The sequence below is a fragment of the Thermobia domestica genome, chromosome 7 (assembly GCF_964235325.1).
Source record: "Thermobia domestica chromosome 7, izTheDome1.hap1.1, whole genome shotgun sequence".
Taxonomy (NCBI): domain Eukaryota; kingdom Metazoa; phylum Arthropoda; class Insecta; order Zygentoma; family Lepismatidae; genus Thermobia; species Thermobia domestica.
Genome location: NC_137460.1, coordinates 62,721,655 through 62,743,791, shown reverse-complemented (window position 1 = coordinate 62,743,791; position 22,137 = coordinate 62,721,655). Strand labels below are relative to the sequence as shown.

Sequence of the window (22,137 nt, the reverse complement as noted above, 5' to 3'; positions counted from 1 at the left end):
TATTAAGACTTATCAATTAAGATTACTCATCCAAGTTACTAATACGGAAATAGTTTCGATTGTTTTCAAATACTAAAATATTTTCTAGGTTAGTACTACTTGAGCTTGTTTGAACGTTTTCTTTCTCTAAATAATGAACACACGACTAGTACCAACACGAATTTCACAGATACGAACAGTTTTTACCGAAGCTGGACAGATTTGATTCCAAAGAAAATGTTCAAAGTTAAAAACTTATCAACTTACACAGAAATGGCGATAGTAATAATTCTTACTTACATATGTGACCAGGAATATGTAATTCTTACATATGTCTCACTTGTAAATAGGTAATCAAGTGAAAGTCGTCCATTTCAAGACTCTCTGCCAAGCTCGCGTACATATACACCATACGTGTGTATTGTTTTAAAACGTTCATTTACATCTATTACTGCTGGATTTTACGATACGGACGTGCGAATGGTACCATTTGGAAGTAACTTTATTCTGAAGAGAATGAGTTATGAAAAATGGTCCTAGGGTAAATAGTGATGATACAGTAGTTGCTTGACCTATAGTCTAAAATCTACCTTAAAATCACGAAAAGGTTATCTATTCAATTCCGGAACTGGGTCAAATTAGTGATTTCCGGTTTTAACCTTTATCTCCATAGAACAAAGCAGTAAGGGATAGCAAGTAATGGCTTTTTTATATACACTTATGTGCAAAACTTAAGAATAATGCTATTTGCATGATTTATTGCACTCAGAGAATGGTGAATCAGCCATACATTATTGGAATGTGGAATTGCAAATGGATACAGTCCGAAAACACTGGAAGAGAATGCACAGGATGGGCAACAGACACGAAAATGCATGGGCATGGGAAAATTCGGAAATAGACCAATGTGGTTTCCGAGGGTTAAGCGTAAGTTACAGGACATCAATAGTTTGTGTGATCGCCCCGCACTGCAACACATGCACCGCAACGTGATTGCATGCTGAGATCGAGATTATCAAGAAGTGGCTGTAGTATGTTTTGCCATTCCTGTACAAATGCCTCCCGAAGCTCAGGAATGGATCCTGGAGCCATTTGACGACGTGCAATTCGCCTGCCAAGCATGTCCCACGCATGCTCGATGGGGTCAAGTCTGGTGAGCAACTGGGCCAATCGAATCGCCTGATATCCTGGTGCTCAAGGTACTCATCCACTATGGCAGCGTGATGGGGACGTGCGTTATCATCGATTAGAATGAAATCAGGACCCACTGTGCCCCGAAACAGACGAACGTATTGGTCCAAGATGTCATCCCGATACATTGCACCAGTGACGGTACCTCGTGGGAAGACATGCAGAGGTGTACGGAACCCCAGGCTGACCCGATCCCATACCATAATTCCGCCGCCCCTGTACTTTAGTCATGTTAAGGAACCGTGTTCCTGGTTCTCTCCAGATGAACACACGTAGAGAATCACTGGTGAGACTGAACCTGGATTCATCTGTCAACATGACATGACGCCATTGTTTCGCGATCCATGCGTGATGTTCTCTGGACCAATTCAACCGAACTCTTCGTTGCTGTGGGGTCAATGGAACACACCTTGCTGGTCTTCTGGCATACAAGTGTTCTCAGCTAAACGTCTGTACACTGTAAATCTTGACATTGACGTTCATGTAGCAGCTGCAAAGGTCCCTAGAGAGATTTAAGGCGGTGCTGTGTCTGTTGCGCCTGGCAGTTAGACGTAAGTAACAGTCTTCCTGGTCACTGGTGCTCCTTGGATGACCTCTGCCGAACCTCCGAGAGACGTTTTCACCCCTTTGGAATCGTCACCAGATCCTCGAGACGAAACTTTGTGGGACACCCAATTCACGAAACGCGTTCATCTGGTTCTGACCATTCTCGAGTCGCCCGATGATTCTTCCACGCATAATATCATCAATATGGTCTCTTTGCGCCATTCTCCTACACGTACACTGGCACTATGTCAAGTAATGCAGCTTTGACTCACAAGTCTCTAACGTCTCGAACACGTGTATACAGCATCACCAAGCGGCAACATCGGGAGTTTCGCGTGTCAAGCAGTCAGGTATATGTAATAGGATAAATTATATGCATTTACCATATTCTCCAAAACTTGTCTATGTATTTTCACATTATTCTTAATTTTTGCACATGAGTGTAGATTCAGCGTCCGAGCAACAGGTTCTATCTTTGATTTTATTAATCTATTGCAGTCAGTAGTTAAGGATGTACTGTATTACCTCAAGTTTAGAATTGAATTGCCATAGTTTGCAAGTCTCACGTAGTTTCGCACTGTAAAAATGAGACTCACTTGTTTCCTTCTTTCTTCAGTAAAATTGGAATGGGTAGGGCTACACTGTCTTACTGAAGAAATAATATAGGTCTAACTGTACAGCTTTGCCTAGGAATATGGAGCGAAAGGATATGACAAAGAATTTCATAGGAAAAGTATGCAGAAGACACTGATATGATACTGAAACGTTACGAGAATAGGACTTATGGTATAAGCTGTATATGGTATGGTATATGCTGTTATTGGGCTTATGGTATAAGCTTTCACACAATGGAATTACAGACGCACTTGCACAGTACTGAAACATTAGAAGAACTGCTCGCTGTTACTGAATCTGCAAGCTTTGACTCAATGGATTTACAAGAAAATGGGAGGAAGGAGATGCATATATAAAACTCTTTAGTGACAGCCGTAGATGAATGAATATATGAAAGATTAATGTTACCTGTAATCAACATATACGAGTCTCACAAAGAGCGGTGGGTTAACATTGTTTGAACATGAACTGTATATGGTGCACATGTGCAGTTAATGTGTAATACTTTTGGAGGTACAATGTTAATTTCAGTCATAACATCAAAATACTAATTTTCGTTCTGAACAGGAAAGCCATTTGACAGAGAAAACGAAACAATAAATACCATAAAAAGTTTACTAGCTCTTCGAGACAAAGAGATGTTTAGAGAGAAAGTGCTAGAATCAATCATGGATCATACACGTCTGTTGCTAAAAGGACATCAATGGCTACTTTGAAACAATACGGACAAGAAACAGACTATTAAAGTGCATACATTAATTGTAGTGTTTCTACTTTGATAGTGTTTGACACGTTACTGCCCAACCCATGTAGGCGACTACAATAAAACATGATTTTACAAGATGCTGCGAACTTGCAAAAACAACTCTAAGAAAGGCTATTAGATTAAAGTAAAAATATAATCACAAATCTTTTACAGCACTGTAAATAAGCTACATTACCGATTGTTACAGATAAATATTTTATTCTTTTATTGAAAAAAAAAAGTTTATAGGATTAAAGTAACTTAATGATACCTATGCATTTTTTGAAGCTCTCAAAACATTTATATATATTGGAATTGACATTGTCCATGATCTACCTCCGATGCAGTTTCACCGCACACCAAGGGGTATTTCACTGGCACACCGCTTGATACTGCTATAGTAAAACAGCTTAGTAAAATAACGCGTGTGAAGTTCTGCTTATTGCTGCTTGAGTTTAACGTCCCAGTTATGTAGCGAGCCTAAGGGAAATGATAATGATAATGAATTAAATACTGAATTCACTTGTTGCGCGCTGGGATCGAACCAGATACCCCATGCATCAGAGGTGAGCGCTCTACCACTAAGACACTGTAGCTTCCGAAGTTCTGCTTTTTGTTTGATGTGTTAATTGAAGATTGTTGTGGGATAGTCGCCTGTTTTAGATTATAACACAGCGTTTTGTAATATTTTGTAAAACACGAAAATTTACTGAGGAACTTAATAAAAACTTCGCTCAATTCTGCCGCAATTTTCCTCCAGCTGTGTCACTGTCAATAGAAATTGTGAAAATATAACCAAGTGTGAAAATGTATATACAATATCGGTAGAACATAAAAGAACAATGTAAGCTTCAATATAATTGACGATAATACTACAAAGTGGTAGAAGTTGGTTTTAAAATTGCCTTGAAGGTCTATCGTTTAACTATAACCAATTACGACAGAAGTGGGAAAATTTTTCCTTCACATATTTCCTCATCACAGTCTTCCTTGGAGCAAGCATCTGTATCTTATGTAACACACACCTGGAAGTAACATCGTGACGTAAACGAAGAAATACTACTGCTCACTGCATGCAATCGAAACAGTGTTGACAGTTAATGCATTAATACAACAAGGATCATTCATTTACATCGTCAGTTGTCAACAGATTTACTCAAAATAACTGTAACAGCTATCTTACGTTCGTGCAGTGCATCAGGAATTGTGCTTGGGTTATTATGTAACATGCTTTCTTATATTTTGTAGTCTATTCATTACATAACTGTGAAAAATCAGGTGGATATGCGCTAGTTCACACTAGAATGCGAAGTCAACATTGGTCATAAATAGCTCTCATTTCTAGACGTTTCCAATACAAAATTGTCCTTCACCCAGAAACCAGAAGCTCCAAAACAATACAGAATGAGTCGTAAATACATTTCCCCTAAAATATCGTGGTCTTCTAAGAACCCCGGTCTTCAGCCCGGTTGTGCTATGTGAATTCTGCAGAGAATAAATTTCGTTATTTGGGTATCCTTAGTGAACTACCATTTCCTTTTATTATCATTTCATCATCATTTATTGGTTTCTGCTCAGGGGCGTCATTTAGGGGGGGCAGGAGGGGGCAATTGCCCCCCCCCCCAAGACTTTGAGGAACACATGTACTTTAATTAATTGTATACTAATATACTAGTACAAAACATGAAAGTCTTATGTTGGTGGTGCTCTTGCCCCCCCCCCAAGCGAAGTCTGAAATGACGCCCCTGTTTCTGCTGTGTCTCCTTTCGATTAAATAAGCGCAAGAAACAAAAATAAATACAATATAAAATGAAGAGACACATTTAAAGACCGACACCAGAATCGCTAAGACGGGCAACATATTGACAGATTCATCAGATGGTATCAAAATAAGACTAAGTTTTCCATTCCCTCTCTTTCATTAACTAAAATTGCCCTCCTCTTTCACTTCGGAAGAAAGAAAGTAAAAAAAGTATTAATGGAAACGGTACGAACCATATCTGAAAAACACTTCTTAGCTCACCAAAAAGAGCTTTCCATCACTCCAATAAGTTCTTTTAGGAAAACTTAAAGAAGTACTACTAACAGACCATGACAAACCTTTTCCCTCGACCTACGTAAACTTTTTAAACTTTGGAGGTAAAGCGAGTGCCTACAGACTTTGTATCTTTGTATAGTCCGCAGCAAAAAAACCTGCAACATCAGCATGTAAGTTTATTGTGAAACTACGCCTAACACCAACGGAATCAACATAGCGTCTAAGTGGCACGAATCACGCCAGGAGAAACCTCGGTGTCCTTCGTCCACACTTATTTTGGAACAAAAGACTTCGTCATTTCACAAACTTACATGCTCATGTTGCAGGTTTTTTGCTGCGGATTGTACAATCCGCGGCAAAAAACCTGCAACATGAGGATGTAAGTTTATTGTGAAACTACGCCTAACAGCACAAGGAATGAACATAACGTCTAAGTGGAACGAATCACGCCAGGATAAACTCGGCCTCCTCCCGTGCACATTTATTTCGGAGCAAAAGACTTCGTAATTTCACAATAAACTTATATGCTCATGTTGCAGGTTTTATGCCGCGGATTGTACATATAAAAAGTTATCCTAGCACTGCCTCATATTCCTAGAGATTCCATAGATAATTCTTCAAGTTATTTCTATTTACACAATATCAATAGGTATGGAACCAAGCTGAAAAAAAAATCACCGAATCTGATTGTTGAATTGGATGGGACTCAAACCCAGTGCCGACCTAAGAGCCAAAAGTTGTGTAGGTAAGACTGAATGTTGACACCTTTCACGCCGGGAGATTGGGGGGGGACGGAATATCCCCCAAGAAAAAATGGGGGAACCGGGAGTCTCCCTCGGTTTTTTTTTTAAATCAACATTTGAAATTAGAACTTCGCAGCTATTTTGACCTAAAACTACAGTAAGGTATAATTTACCTCAAAATTACGTTTTCATAACTTTTTTTTTTTTTGATGTACACGTACAAAAGACCTACTACTTCATCCTTTAACTTGCCTTTCTCAATGGAGACCACTTCAAGAAACCGACAGGTTTAAAGGATCCTTCCGTACCAGTCTTCGCAAAAATTGCGGAGCGCAACGCAATGCAAAGCATGCCAAATTAATTTATAATCGCTATATTGCATACTAAAACGCATTTATACGTTCCGTTGACGCAAACCGTTACGGAATGTACCTGTTGGATTTTTGAGTTTAGCGTCTCTTTCAGTAACAAAGCTATACAAGACATGCACCTACTACTTAGCGTGGGACCCGAACCATGACCCCGTCAGAAATCAAAAACCCCAGTCTCCCAATACCAATGGCGCCTACGCTATCTACATAGCCACGAGACAGTTCTGCCCACATTTTTATGTAACTATCGTTAACTTCCATTGCTAACAGAAAGTTTGAGACGTTTAATGGTGTTTTCGCCTTAAAAAATGAAACAGATTTTTATTACAAAATCGGAAAAGCTTTCTGAGATTGTAGTTTTACTCACTGATTTCATTGAATCACATGAAAAAACTATTTTAAAAGATCATTATCATTCCAATATATAACTTCATGTGCATATCCAGGATTTGTTTCGAGGAGACTGTCTCTCTTGATTTTACCCCTCTCCCTAAAGAAATGCACCTAAAATTTTAGTATTATGAAATGGTTATGGAAATTAAAAAAACGAAAATATTTATGAATTTTGGATTATTTTACTACTAACATTTATATATAGGTTTATTTGGTTCAAAATTATTTAAAACAATCAACTTCATTACTTTAAAAAAATATTGTTTCAATTCTTTTCTGCCCTTACCCAAAACGCTCGCGTGTGCAGGTTGCACACGTCTCAGGCCGGCCCTGCTCGAAGCTACTGCCCTGCAAGCAAGAGAGATCGGATTCGATTCTGCCAGTCCAAACATCCTATTTTACTGAACTTCCCAATAAACAGTGTTCGTGAAATAGTAAGCTCTTGTATAGTGTTTATCGCTATACATGATTGCTTTGCCGAACTAGGTCTGAAGTGTTGTTTACGTAGAATCTACGGTATTTGCTTATACGTCGATATTAAATGAAGGTATACCAGATTTTTTTTTTTTTTCAGCACAGCAGCTATTTACATTTCTGTGAAGAACTGTACGAACACTTACGAAGTGAATTCATAACACCTCATTTCGTGTTAAACCTTGAATGTAACTAATCGAAAGTATAGTTCTGGTAAAGTCACGATTTAACCAAGCTGCAATAAAATATTTCTAACTGCCTGGCAACTCGTCACATTTCATTGCGTCACTACTAGTATTATATCCTAGTAAACTGTCTGAATGTCTGAGGTGAAAGATAAAACCGGAGATGAAAATTACGTAAATAATCCATCATACAATGACTGCAGTCAAACGTAATGCATTTTTTCGCCTCAAAGCCTAATTATATCCATTTAAAAAGTTTCTTTATTGCATAATCTAATATAAACTTTAATTCAGAGACAAAATCTTCATACAATATAAATGTTTATATGACTACCATAATGCCTGAAATTTCAGACCACGATTTGGGCTTGGAAAACTATATACGTCTATATTCGATGTTAAACATATAAGAAACCATGCTAATCAAACGGATTTAAGAAACTTTTTCTAGGTGTTTAGGTATGGTGTTTATATATGGGCTAATTCGTTTGACAGAACTGGAAGACGTGATATGTTTTAAGAATCATTATTCACACAAGAAAAAAAAAGTTTTTCATTTTTCTTTTCCTTTCTCTTTGGTTATGAAGAGTAGAAGATTAAATTATTATTATTATTATTATTATTATTATTATTATTATTATTATTATTATTATTATTATTATTATTAAGAAAGAATAAAGAAAAATCGTTAAATCTTCACCTATAGCATTAAATCTTCACTCTCTCAATTACTTTTTAAAAATATTTTGGTTAAAGATCGGTTTAAAAAATAGTTTGAAAAATCTGTTTAAATCATTATGGAGGAAAAGTTTATTTTTAAATAATAAGATATGAATATTGTCAAATATCTCATCTTATAACAAACAGAATGATATCAGAGGTTATATTGCAAAATGCAGCACCGGAATCGACGCTCTGTTTGAAAACTTCTCCCTCTCCCCTTTCTCTCTGTCTTCGTGAAACACATAAGAATGCTCTGCGGGTCCGGCACAAATGTATCTTGTCAGTTTATATAGCCTAGTGACGGCCAATTTATATAGCACTGCGGCCCAGGACAAAAGAAGAACCATACTTCCGAACCAGATCCTTCTTCTCGCTCTCTTGAGACAACGGTTCATTGACTGTTCGTAAGTTATACATTTTCTGAATCTTTGTAGTATTCTACGTATCGCGCTTCTTGTTTTAGATATCTAGGTTAATTAGGGCCTAAGCTACAAGCATTTGAAAGTAATCATAGGAAATGATATATTTTTTTTTAATTCGGCTCCGTTACAGTCCAACTTGAACCCCCATTGTCATGGGGAAGGGAGACAAATGTCCAAAATGACCGATATAGTGACGAATCCATAGTTTCGGGATTGCCGAGCTGACTGGTGACATTTACGCTCAAGTTTAGGCAAAAAAGAAGAAAGAAAGAAAGAAAGAAAGAAAAGAAACACGCCAGCTGGCCCGGGATTTGATAAGTACAATACCGAAGGCCCGGGATTTGATATGTATAACACCGAAGGTCCTGGATTTGACAAGTATAACACCGAAGGCCCGGGATTTGATATGTATAACACCGAAGGCCCTGGATTTGACAAGTATAACACCGAAGGCCCGGGATTTGATATGTATAACACCGAAAGCCTGGGATTTGATATGTATAACACCAAAGGCCTGGGATTTGATAAGTATAACACCGAAGGTCCCTGATTTGATAACACCGAAGGGTTGTTATTCCTTACTTATTTATTTCACTCATTTCATTACTTCCAAATAGATATATTGCATAAACATTTCAGTTTTAGTATTTCATAAATATACTGTATTTTGCTAACAATGCTATAATGTGGCTTAAGCACTTTATCCACCGAAGTCTACAAACGGTTACTCTAAGGCAGGGTTTCTCAACCTGTGATATGCGAGCTACTTTTGGTGGTATATACGGCTTATGATGATATCAAAAATTAATGTTTTGGTGGTACGCCTGTGGATAAAGTAGAGAATCCCCTCTCTAGGCGATGAATTTTGCTCAGACAATTTATCAAAAATAGCTCACGCGATTTTGTTCGTATTCCACAAACACTACCAACCGCATAATATAGCATATGCCATTTCAAGTTAAAATCAACAAGGGATTGTTTTTCAGACTGTTTTGACAAAAATATGGTCAGACTATTTTGTTTACATTTTATAAATAATGCACTTTAACAACGGTACCATGTGGCTTAAGCCATTTATTCTAAAGATATCCACAAGGAGTAGTTTATTCTTATGGCTTTTATTTGGGGGTGATTTTCCCAACAAATGCTCATAACTATTTTATTAACATAGATAATTTCTTTTGTAAAAATCCAAAAGAGAGAATTTAATCTTGGGGTGAGTTTATCGGACGATTTATATATATATATATATATAAAACTACAGCGATTTTGTTTTATAAATAAGGTTAAAAAGAGCCCACACTTACTTTGTCCACGTTACAGAAGAGATCAGTTGAATATTTGGTATGAAAAGAATTGAAGCAAAAGAAACTTAAAATGGCGATAAAAAAAAAATAGTTCCATTACAATAATAAAACGTTAATATACATTTACTTCACAGACAGGAGATCGTTACAAGGGTTTAGCGGAACAATAAAGGGTTACTAGTTGTAGTCTAGATTTGGATGGGAAGTGACACTCCGATACGCGTAGCATACAGAACTCACTAAGGTCCCAAATAACCCTATGTTACTTTTCTGACTTTCCATTTTATTGATATATTTCGCTTCTTCTGGGTATTGTACTTAATGAAATCATCCAGTATAAAGGGGAGGTTATTCAGCACTCAAACAGAACAGAGTTACAAGTAACAGAGTTACATATCACGGAGAACAGTGCAATATTAAAAACAGTTGTAGAGCATATGGAAAATAAAAACAAACACTTACGGACTTCCTGCTTCAACTGTAAGTTAAAAACATTAACTTTCTGATAAAGAACCATAATAATTAATTTTGTACTTCCTTTACCATGTAAAAGCTATGGTTATGTTAAGCCTGTCAGAAGATACCAGATTTGAGTATTTTGCGCTCTTATGCAACACCACGGTTACGAAGGACGGAATCCACTATTAACGTTAGATCCAAACCACGACTGGGAAATCAATCCGGTGCAGTTGGTGGATACACAGATCCAGGGACGGATCCAGGGGGGGACGATCGGATCGCCCCCCCAGAAGAGGAAATTTTCTTATTTTATATATATAAATAAAACCCATCCCAAAGTTTGGAGCCATTAAAAGTTGCAGTATTACAACCCACCGCTCCCCCAGAAGTCGGTCCTGGATCCGCCCCTGCACAGATCATCATGCAAAATAAATAATCATGCTGCTCCCCATCACACTATTTTGCCTATGAGAGAATGGATTACAGAACTAAGTCACCAGGTCCGGATAAGGATTTTGTTATATTCACTACTTTCAGAGTAGGTGAATGGCTAACAGCTGATATATGGGACGGTTATTTTCGTTATCGAGATATAGGGCGTTAAAGACGGCACGGTCGGCAAAGCTAATGTAGCCTTGTTTTTCTAAAAATGGCTATTCCTCTCTTTCAAGAAAAAAAAAACTTATTTATAGATGGAATTAAATTTCTTTTGTTGATTCAACTTTTATTCAACTCAAAGTATTAAAATTTACTAGGTCAAGTTGCGGTATATGAACTTTAAGCGAGATGCAGGTGAGAGTTTATTTACACGAATGTACAAAACAGATCGCTGTCGAAGCTCTAGCAGACAGGTAACGATCATGAAAACGGTGAGCAAACCGAGGTTTTTTTTTTTTAATTATTTCATGCAAAATAAGAAAAAAATATTGCCTGTGAAATTAAAATAAGGGAAAATAATTCGATATTTCAATGGATTTACATGTTTGATGGCCACTATGCCGAAAAAGACATTTTTAGGATGTTTACTCATTCATCACGAATAAAGAAGGTACCATACGTTATAATACGAGGGCTATCCAGAAAGTAGATTACGTTTTCGTCTGTGTCCGCTAGGGGCGGGGCTAGCGCGGCCATCTTGGGGTCAGAGCGTTGCGCAGCTCAGTCGGCATCTAGCCGTGCTAGTGAGAGGTTCGTGCTGTGCTCCGTTAAGATACTGTGACGGTTTGAAATGTCTGCGTTAATTGAAAATCCCGCGAGCTGCGAGGTGCGTGCAGTAATAAGGTTTCTGACAGCAAAAAACTGTAAACCGATAGAAATCTATCGGCAGCTGTGTGAAGTGTATGGGGACAACATTATCACTGAAGGTGGAGTGCGACAGTGGGTCATAAGATTTAAAAATGGCCGAACCAATGTTCACGACGAAGATCGAAGTGGGAGACCCAGCAAAGTGACTGCCGAACTTGTCGAAAAAGTCGATGTTAAAGTCCGTGAAAATCGAAAGTTCACAATAACGGAACTTTCTTTGAGTTTTCCACAAATTTCGCGAAGTTTGTTGCACGAAATCATCAGCGAAAAGCTTGGTTACCACAAGTTTTGTGCAAGATGGATTCCAAAAATCTTGACAGAGGACCACAAAAATCAGCGAATGGCTGCAGCGTTGCACTTTTTGGACGCCTACAATAAGGATGGTGACTCTTTACTCGATCGCATCGTTACTGGTGACGAAACATGGGTGAAACACGTGAACTGTGAAACGAAATTGCAATCAATGCAGTGGGGGCACACAGGTTCTCCCCAAAAACCCAAGAAATGCATGCAAACAATGTCGGCAAGGAAGATGATGGCGACTGTTTTTTGGGACAGAAAAGGTGTGATTTTGGTGGACTTCCTGGAAAGAGGCACTACAATAAACGCTCAAAGGTATTGCCAAACTCTGCAAAACCTCAGAAGAGCAATTCAAAACAAGCGCAGAGGAATGTTGAGCTCTAAGATCTTGTTGATTCACGACAACGCCCGGCCCCACACGGCAAATGTCACGCGTGAAGTTCTTGAATCTTTCAGTGGGAGTTGTTTCCTCATCCGCCGTACAGTCCCGACCTGGCACCGAGCGACTTCCACCTATTCCCAGCAATGAAGAAGTGGCTGGCTATGCAGCGTTTTGATGACGACGAACAGCTGCAAGAAGAGGTAACGAAGTGGTTGAAGTCGCAGGCGGCCGAATTTTTCGACGAAGGAATTTCCAAGCTCGTACATCGCTACGATAAATGCCTTACTTTGAATGGTGACTATGTCGAAAAGTAGTATTTGTGTGTGGCTTTCATCTGTATATAATAAAATTTGTTTCCTATACTTTGTTGATTTTTTATTCCAAAACGTAATCTACTTTCTGGATAGCCCTCGTACAATAATTTTGATACTAAACACAGGCAGCCATGCGAAAATACCTGCTTTTTATTAGTCTCCCAGTATGAAATAGATTTTAATAATTTACTGTAAAATGATTGATGATGGACTATCTTCATGACGATATTCGTCACCAGCACATAAAATCGATTTACTTCTGACTACTTTCAGCCGTGCAGAGAAACCTTGTTAACTAGTGCCATTAAGATTCCCCGATGCAAAATTGTAGGTTTAAGGACCTCAAGGCAATAATGCAAATTTTCGGCCAAAAGAAAAAAGAAGTAATTTACTTTCACAGCAGAACAAACCTGATTTTGTATAGAAAGAATACGAGAAAGCGTTATGTATTTAAAATATTAACATTAAACAAAGCGAATTTTTAGAAACTTGTGAATGACATAGTCAATCATTAAAACAAATGGTTGATTGTATTATTGACACACTGAACATTGGGAATATGAAAGGAATAATGAATAATGTTTGAATTCCTTTCCGAAATGTAGACATGAATAGACACAGAAGGGGTTTTGTAACAAAGATTTCTCAAATATGTGGGCATTTATTTCGTTAGTGTAATTTATCCGCGTGGAACTTCAAGTTATACTCTTGTGGTGACGCGCATACTTGAATAAAGAAAGAAAGGAAGGAAGGAAGGAAGAAAGCAAAATTATTTTTCGGATTTGAATTCACCTTTGTCCTTGACCGACTACCTTCAGCCCCAAGGGATAAGGAAACAAAACACAGTGTGTTTTCCCGGAACGTCAGAACATTTCTTACGAAGGCACATTATGTTTATGAGCAAAGGCCTATCCGGTTGCAATGATGTGAAGTTAACAGACTCTAGGAGAGATGGCTGAAATTCAGCTCAAATATAGAACAGACTATGTAGATTCTATATTCCAAAAGCAAATTGTCCTAAAATGGATGGAGCAAAGTCAAAAGCACGATCATTAATGTCAATGAAAAAGCAAGGAAAAAATGAAGTCGTCCACATATCTCAAACTACTTGTATAATAAAAAGATGGCTAATTGAAAGCTTGTTGCAAACACATAATGAAGAGCTTAAAAATTATGTATACAGCACGTAACGTAAATATGAATAGAACACTGTCAAAAGTTAAGTTGAGTAAAATAAATAATAATGACAAAGTATATGCATATTCTGCGAATTACCCAGGCACCCCATGCGGAGGTTACGTGCTTGAAATATCTCACATTTAGATTTGGAATCTCCAGACCAGGAGCGTCATTTCAGACTTCGCTTGAGGGGGGCAAAAGCACCACAGACAACTTTCCGGCTTTGTACTAGTATTAGTAGACAATCGATTAAAGATATATATTCCGCAAACTCTTGGGGGGGGCAATTGCCCCCTCCTGCCCTCCGTAAATGACGCCCCTGCTCCAGACTCGATTTAGCACGCAACGTGACTTTTGACCTGACGACGTGACACAGTCTGGTCCTTATGGTAAACCGGATAGGTCATTTCATGCTGGTGTTGAATTTAGCCCTTTATCCTTGATCTTTTCAATTCAAGTAATAAATTTGATTGGGAAGCCTCGAAAATATTCACCAACTTTAATGAAAGTCAGATAATTTTACAAGTATAATCGTAGAATACATCTTTCTCTCCTACCCCCTTCACCCACACACACACATACAAATGTAGTCCAGTACGAACCGTAACTTTTACGGCATATGTATACTTCAAGAGTCGAAATTCCCTATATGGGAAAGGCCTTGGGTTTGTTCTCTTGTCTACTGCACTTCAGCGTCCATTTTCAGCATTGAGGCTACATAAAAGTGTGGATATTTAAGTTACGGTAGGGTCAGAACTGCCATAATGCGTCCATTGCTCTCCTAACGGAAATCGAATTCAGAACCTCGTGCACAAAAGGCGCGCAATCTAACCACTATGCTAGCAAGGGGGGAAGGGGGCACAAAGCCCATGGGATCGATGTCAGGAACCGCGGATGAGATGATTCTTGAAATACCAAACTTCGGTATAACAGAGGAAGAAAAGAAAGCTAGAATTAAATATCAAAATGCATATGTGTAAGCAAGCTACAATTATGTTTATCTTGTTCAATCATCCACATGTATGCATTCATAGCTGTAGCCATTCGTGCTACTAAGGCATGGATTACAAGGTCTAAATTAGCCATAATGATCAATAACAATCGCTCGATATCTTAATGGGTGCTCATTTAGAATGTTAATAGCTTTTGGCTTGAACTATTATGAACAATGTCTTGTCTCCGTTTAAATTAAAAGAGAAGGAAAGAAATGCTAACAATGTATTAGTACGTACGATTAACGAATACAAAAATACTTAATTCGCTTTCGAAGAAAGAAAAAAAAAACAACGATACTGAGAGAAAGTATTAATTTCTCTGAGGTAATTGGAAATTAAGCATGAAAGGAAAAATAATTATAATGTCTGACCGTTAGAGAATTGGCAAACATCATCATTATTTAAGATAAAATATTTCTACCTGCGGCACTTTGAGTATTTGCACAGACGTCGCACGTGTGGATAATATATAAGCGGGCCGCTGATGATTATGTTTTTCTATCAATTGTTATTATTTGGCATTGAACTAAGTAACTATAAATTACTATTTTGCTCAGTAAGGATACTAATGAAGTATCTATAATATACTGTACATTTAAAAAGTTAATAAATTGTCATAAAAATTGTAATCTTTTATTTTAATGGATCACTAAAATATATTATATTTTAGTGATCCATTAAAATAAAAGATTACAATTTTTATGACAATTTATTAACTTTTTAAATGTACAGTATTTAGCAATATTTAACAGTACATTTCTTCACGATACACAATGGGACAATGTAAAAACATTTTAAGAAACGAAATACAGTCCGGGACAATCATGAAGTACTTGGGCGAGTATCAACTGAAATCTACTCTACATATATTGAGATCTACTCACTGATCTACTGAAATCTACTCACATCTGAAATCTACTGAAATCTAGTCACATATATAATCCAAACTGGGATGTTATATTCCTTTCATTATAACACATATCCTAAGGAGGTAGTGAGGATCCGAATTTTTGCGAAAAAAAAATGACTATCTCGCAAGCGGTTAAACTTACGGAGCTGAAATACAGTGTATTAACTCTTTACTGAAAATAAACACAATGTGTCCTAGCATTTTTTTAAATTCTACTTTATGGGGGTGGGGGCACTTTCTATATATAGAAAATTTGTAGTGAGCTGGTTTGTAAAAATGATCGAAAACTATCGATATTAGTTAAGAAAAAAAATCAGAAACAAAAAATACAGTGCTTCGCTTTATACATCCATTGCTTTCTACTATAATAATTACTGAAGCTTATGTATATTATATGGAGCGCTTACAGCACAGGGCAATAAATCCCATAAAGTTTTGAGAAAAATAGACATAAAATTTGTACTTTAAGCTTAATTACACGGAAATGTTAAGTTTGGATTGTACGCATACTTATATGGAAAATTTTACTTTTTCTTCCTTTACATTGGTCTACTTACCTTGATTTGGGACTTTCAAATTTCATCCTTTCTTCCACTGAAAAGTATCGATAATTCAACAAGGAAATAATTATACTATGATAATTTAATTGAAATTCATCGTAATTTGGCCCGTGACAAACAGCAGTGTGGTAATTGAAAGGGAAGAAGGGAAATTCCCATTCACATCTGAACACTTCCCCGGAACCTCGTTCCCTTTTGCTTTCTAGAGGGGGGCGGAGGGAACTTGGTAATGACATCAAACCTTCATGTATAATTAGAAAAAAATAAATTTACAAACAAATAAGAAATCATCAGTTTATCAGGCTTTAATTAATAATTTAATTTATGCGCAACAATCCCTATCGAAGGTGTGGTAGATGAAGTTTCTGTTCTCCATGAGTCGACATTGCCAACTGACATGGTCGATATGGAAAAGATGTTGTATGGTGCTAGAGAGGTGGTACTTCTTGCTGAGTATTTCAAAGCTGACCGAGAAAAATCGTTATCAGACTTAAGTCTAACAAGCAAGAAGTATTATCAATTTCCACCACAGAGTGCGAACAGTGATTTTCCCTTATGAATTTACAAATGACTGATATTAGAAATAGACTAAGTGCTCAAACATTGTCTAACTTGTTGTTCATCAATGTTAATGGGCCACCGCTAGACAATCTCAAAGTAGACGAGCTAGTTATTTCTTGGCTGAAGGATGGACATCATTCCGCTGCGGATGATTTACCACGAAAAAGTTCTGGAGGCCAACAGGAAAGAAACCAATTTCAGATTTGTCTTAAGGTGGCAAATTACGAGTTCTGGAAAATGTATACTTGTGTTACAAATGGCTTATATGTGGTATTCAACTTTGTACCTAATTTTTAATAAGTCTCTTTTTTGCTTTTTATAAACTAGAATTTAAACTACTTCATAGTAATTGCAATTATGCATATTTGTAACTTAAATTTAACGTGGTGTTTTAGTGATTACACAAATTACAATTATGAGCATACTTTATGGAGATGCTCTTACAAGAGGGTACCCGAGCACCTTGATAGGCTATGAAAAACTGATTTTTCAAGTCTTTTGTGAGAAGAATACTATGAACTGAGAAATCATAACCTTTTCCATATTGTACAGGGTATTTTTTGCGAATAATTAGAAGTTTGAGAAATTAACACTTGCAAGAATACTCTCTCAGTACAATTATATTTTAGGCACACACTAATTCCCCCCCCCCACACACACACCTCGAAGTGCTTCAATTTCCTCACTGACAAACGCTTTACCATTTTATATCGTAAAGGTCAGCAAAGTGGTGCTTGAGCGATTGACCGTAGAAATTCAAACTCCGATTAGTGATAATTTCACAATCTTGTTTTATCACAAGTATAAATTCTTTAGTCAGTAGAGAAGAGGCCGTAGATAATGTGTCAGAGTTGATGACGATGGATTTTGGTAAGTCAGAGTAGGTCACAGTGGATGAGAGTGGTTCATGCGGGTGGTGGGTCAGATTGGGTCACGGTGGGTCAGTGGGTCAAGGTGGGTGGTAGGTCAGTGGGTGGTGGGTCAAGTTTTCATTGACCCACGCCAACTCTGGTAACGTACTGTAATGGTGACAGTTTCCATTAGCAGTTGCTCGCTTGACGTACATTTTGTAACATTATACTTTAGTTAATCGTTAATAATAATAATAATAATAATAATAATAATAATAATAATAATAATAATAATAATAATCTCGTATCTTGATTTTAGGTATTTTTTGTTTTGCTAGCATAGTTAGTTTTAGTTTTCTACTTGTATATGTATTAATGTTGTTTTGCTTCTTCGTGAGTTTCAGAGTGATAATCGAGTATATTCTGAGTCAGGGGTGCCCACAAGGGGAGGCTATGACGCAAACTGCGCCACTGAAATATTTCGGGGAGTTAAAAATCTATATAAAAATGTTTGAGGGGGTGTAAAAATTAATCGAAAAGATTTTTTCATGGAAGAACACTTAAGGATAGACAATTTGGGGAAGGGGGTGCGTCATGGACATAAGGGGGGGGCACCACTGTTCTGAGTACCTTCTCCATCGACGGTAAGTGCCTTTTATTTATTTCTTACTACTAATCAATGTACTGTACTGTATATACACAACGTGTGTTTGGCACCTTTTACGTACCCTAATATGATCTAATAAACACATTCTGTAATATCGTGCACGTTAATTATTTCACCTATTATTAATTAAATTATTATATTCTGATTCTTATTTTCAGAGTCTGATATGTGTGAAGAGCGTTCAACATAATAATAATAATAATAATAATAATAATAATAATAATAATAATAATAATAATAATAATAATAATAATAATAATAATTTTAAAATTAAGTTAAATATTCGTGGATACTGTAGTCTAGTGATTCAGAGCATTTGACTCACGTCCGTCCCAGCGTCGTGAGGCAAACTGGGGAGTGACGTGAATAAAAGACGTGACAGTCACTAGGTCTAGAAAGCTCTTAATACTCCTGTTAGAGACAGGGCAACGCAGCACGCTGACCACGTGCTCATCGCTAGGCTGGACGTAGTTCAGCCGGTCTCTTACAGAGGGCGTTGGAGTGGCTCATGCGCACAAAAATCTGTTACGCCAAGTGGTTTGGAGTAAGTTAAATGTTTGTACGTTTATCAAAATACAGCATAGAATCATAAGCACAGCATAATATTCAGTATTTGAGATAATAAACATATTGTTAACTGATATGAAACAGATAACGCTACATGCACACAAACAACCAACAGTTACACACAATACTACGATTATGATTTACGTTTACTGTGAATTCTGAAGATAAAGAGATTCAACTATTCAGATTCCCATATTATCTGCATTCAGTGGCTTGTGGAGTCGTGTTTCGAATTTCCTCTTCATTATTGATTCAATGCCACTTTAAAACCTGAATCCTATTCCATAAATTATTAGCCACATAGTTTTATCTTATTTAAGCGGTCCGAATTCTTCACTCAACAGAATTATTCTTTCTTCCCGACTAGTGAAGATACTTAGCTGTACATGCTTTCGAACGATGAAGTTATAAACATGCAAATACATTTTGCAATTAGACTTTGCTTTCCTTCTGAATGTTAAATAGGTACCACACATTGTAGCTTTAAGATATGTATATTCGCAAATTATTAATATTGCAGGGCTCATAGTCAGGGACGTACGCAGGGGGTGGATCCTGGGGGTCCGGACTCTCCCCGAAATTTCTACTTTTGTGTAAATTTAGCCTAATTTTAGGGGCTATTTTAGAAATTTTAATATAAAGTACCCTCATATTGAGTTTGGACCCCCCGAAATAAATTCCTGCGTACGCTACTGCTCATAGTGGTCTAGTCTCTCGTAATCGTTGAAAAGTGACCAAAATCACACGAAAAGTGACCAAAATCCCATCACGTCCCATTTTTCCTCTGTCTATTTCTCCATCACCTCTCTCTTTGTTTGTTGTTTTGTTTAATCTTTTCTTCTTTACTTCCTCTTTTTGAGCTTCCTCCTTTCTTAGGTTTTCTAAGTATGCTTTGTAGTTACGGTAAGCAGACTTAGCAGATGTAAGAAGCTTCTGAGTAAGTGGAACCAGTTCTGGCTTATTTCTGAATTTCTTCATCCCAGGCATTATATTTAACTTAGTATTGAGAGTTCTCAAAGCCATGAAATATTCAAATTCATCACCTACTCTTAAGAAGAACATACAAGAAGCATAACACAAGACGAACATGATGAACCACACAAACACACACACACACAACGTTGAGCGGAGCGTCAACTATTACGAGAGAAAACTAAAAGATTATTATGATAGAAGAAAGAATAGACACAGAAAGGTTCTAAACCCCACCTTGAGATCTTAAGCATCCACCAACCATCCACTATGCTTCAGAAAGAATAAAAGCTGAAGTGAGAATAAGCTGACTGTTTCACATGTGGCAGCAAGTACTCTTTGCTTCAGCCTGTCTATTCCTTTTCTTACATGATCTTTCCATTTCCTATAGTTTCTCTTAATACTTTCTTGTACCAATTTTCCGGCATCTCGAAGTGTATAGTCGGAAAATTAAAAACTATTTCATTTATAAGTAACGTCTCTTACAGCCACGCTGTTGAACGGGACGATCTAATCCATCAAATTGTATGTAAATTATGCTGTTTTCTTTTGTTCACGTATGCTTTGAACCACTGCACCATTTCGTCACATCTTTCAGTTTGTTATCGTAAGTAAATTTGCACACACATGTGGAAGAAACCACAGCGAAATTTGGTAATTAAAACAAAGAAGCTGAACTGCAATAGCCGCAATGCTCTTCATTTAAATGCCAGCTTCCACCAATTCCAAAGAATCAAAAGACCTTAATGGTCCAAAGATGTATAGATTTCTAGATTGCATTATTGAGCTACGCAAAGCTCTTTATGTTTCTCCTAAACTTTCCGGAAACTCTACATAATTTCGTAAGCGCTGTTAGGCTACTCACTTTTCTGTTTACGTTTCATTTTAGATAAAGCGAATATTATATTCCCATAAGCAGTGTTTCATGTACAATTCAACACTACAAAAGTAATCCAACTCCATTATTCAATCAAATGTACTGTCAACAGCTGAGAACTTTGGAAAGTCCACAATGGAGTATAAACCCAATGTCTATTAGTTTTTTTCATGAACCGTTATACACTAGGACATCAACAATTGATCACGTCCTTAGGAATTTTGTGAAAAGTTCTCTCTCAGGTGGACTTACATTACCTACCATATTTTCCGGTGTATGATGCCGCACATTTTACCCTTAAAACGAGATGTGACTTACACAATGAGTACACACATTATTGTGCCCGCTTCCTTTTCTTTTCTTTCTTTTTTTCCTTTTTTTTTTTTTTAGGGATGGCCACGAAGTTTCGGTTCGGGCGGAACCGATTATTGAAGATCCGGTTTTCACAACCGGTTTCAGAGTCGGATCTTAGAAACCGGTTCCAGACCTGGATCCGAACACCCAGTTCCAGAACCGGAACCTGAATAACGCATTTTGTCCCATTTTTTTAATACATGTAAAATCTTCATAATTTACTTCAGTATAATGAATATTTTCAACTAATCAGTAAATAACTCCAGCTTGAAATACTACAGTACCTTTAGAAACTCGTCCTTTTTTAAATATATATATGGTTCACTTGGTTCAATATTAGGAGTATGGTTGCAACGACTTTCAATAGTTACTCTGCTAATAAACTTGGCTTATTGAATGCAACAGGATCTTCAAGCAAATATGTATGTATGAATGAGATAATAAACATAAACAACTTGCAATAATTAATTATAGTATTTTGATACAGACTTTTTCTCTCCAAAACACCATAATTAAGTTTTATTGTTAATATAATTGTGTTTATTATGTAACACTGCTTTATTTCGAGGTCTTGAGTTTTATTACCGGAGGGAGGAACAGCTTTGAAATCTGGACGTATTACGCTGGTCTAGATTCTACCTTAAACTGTAGGCCCATGTCTCATACAGCCTCGATGATGAAAAGAGACGCTGAACTCCAACCAACTCCTTTAATGTTACCAACTACACAATAAACACTGTTTTGTTTCACATTTTCACTTTGTCGTACAGTTTTACTATCAAATTATTAATTTATGCAAATTTTCCTGCTACTTTTTCTTTCTTTAAGGAGTTCCACTTTTAGCTGCTGAAATTATGGTCACCCTAAACAGAAATTTTATATACAGTAGAGCGTCGATTATCCGAACGTCGGTCAACCGAACGACCGTTTAACCGAACTGTGTACTCGCTCGCACCTGTTACTCTCACACCCTACCGTCCATCATCCCCCTCACTCCCAAACCAAGTTTCCCACAGTAGTCGCCGCACTGAGCCACCGCTGGCGGAACATTGCTTCTAATGGGGCCTTCATAAGGCGCTGCTGACCGGCCAAGCCGCCAGTCGCTGTGTTTCAACAATCAGCACACTTCTTTTTATGAATAAATTTACTGTA

At 37.2% G+C, this 22,137-nt stretch overlaps 1 protein-coding gene across 4 annotated transcripts in view; it reads right to left on the bottom strand.

Moving 5' to 3' along the window:
* LOC145690163 (early estrogen-induced gene 1 protein) overlaps window positions 1–22,137 on the bottom strand; it is a 292,289-nt gene that overhangs the window by 83,982 nt on the left and 186,170 nt on the right. The window lies entirely within an intron of this gene.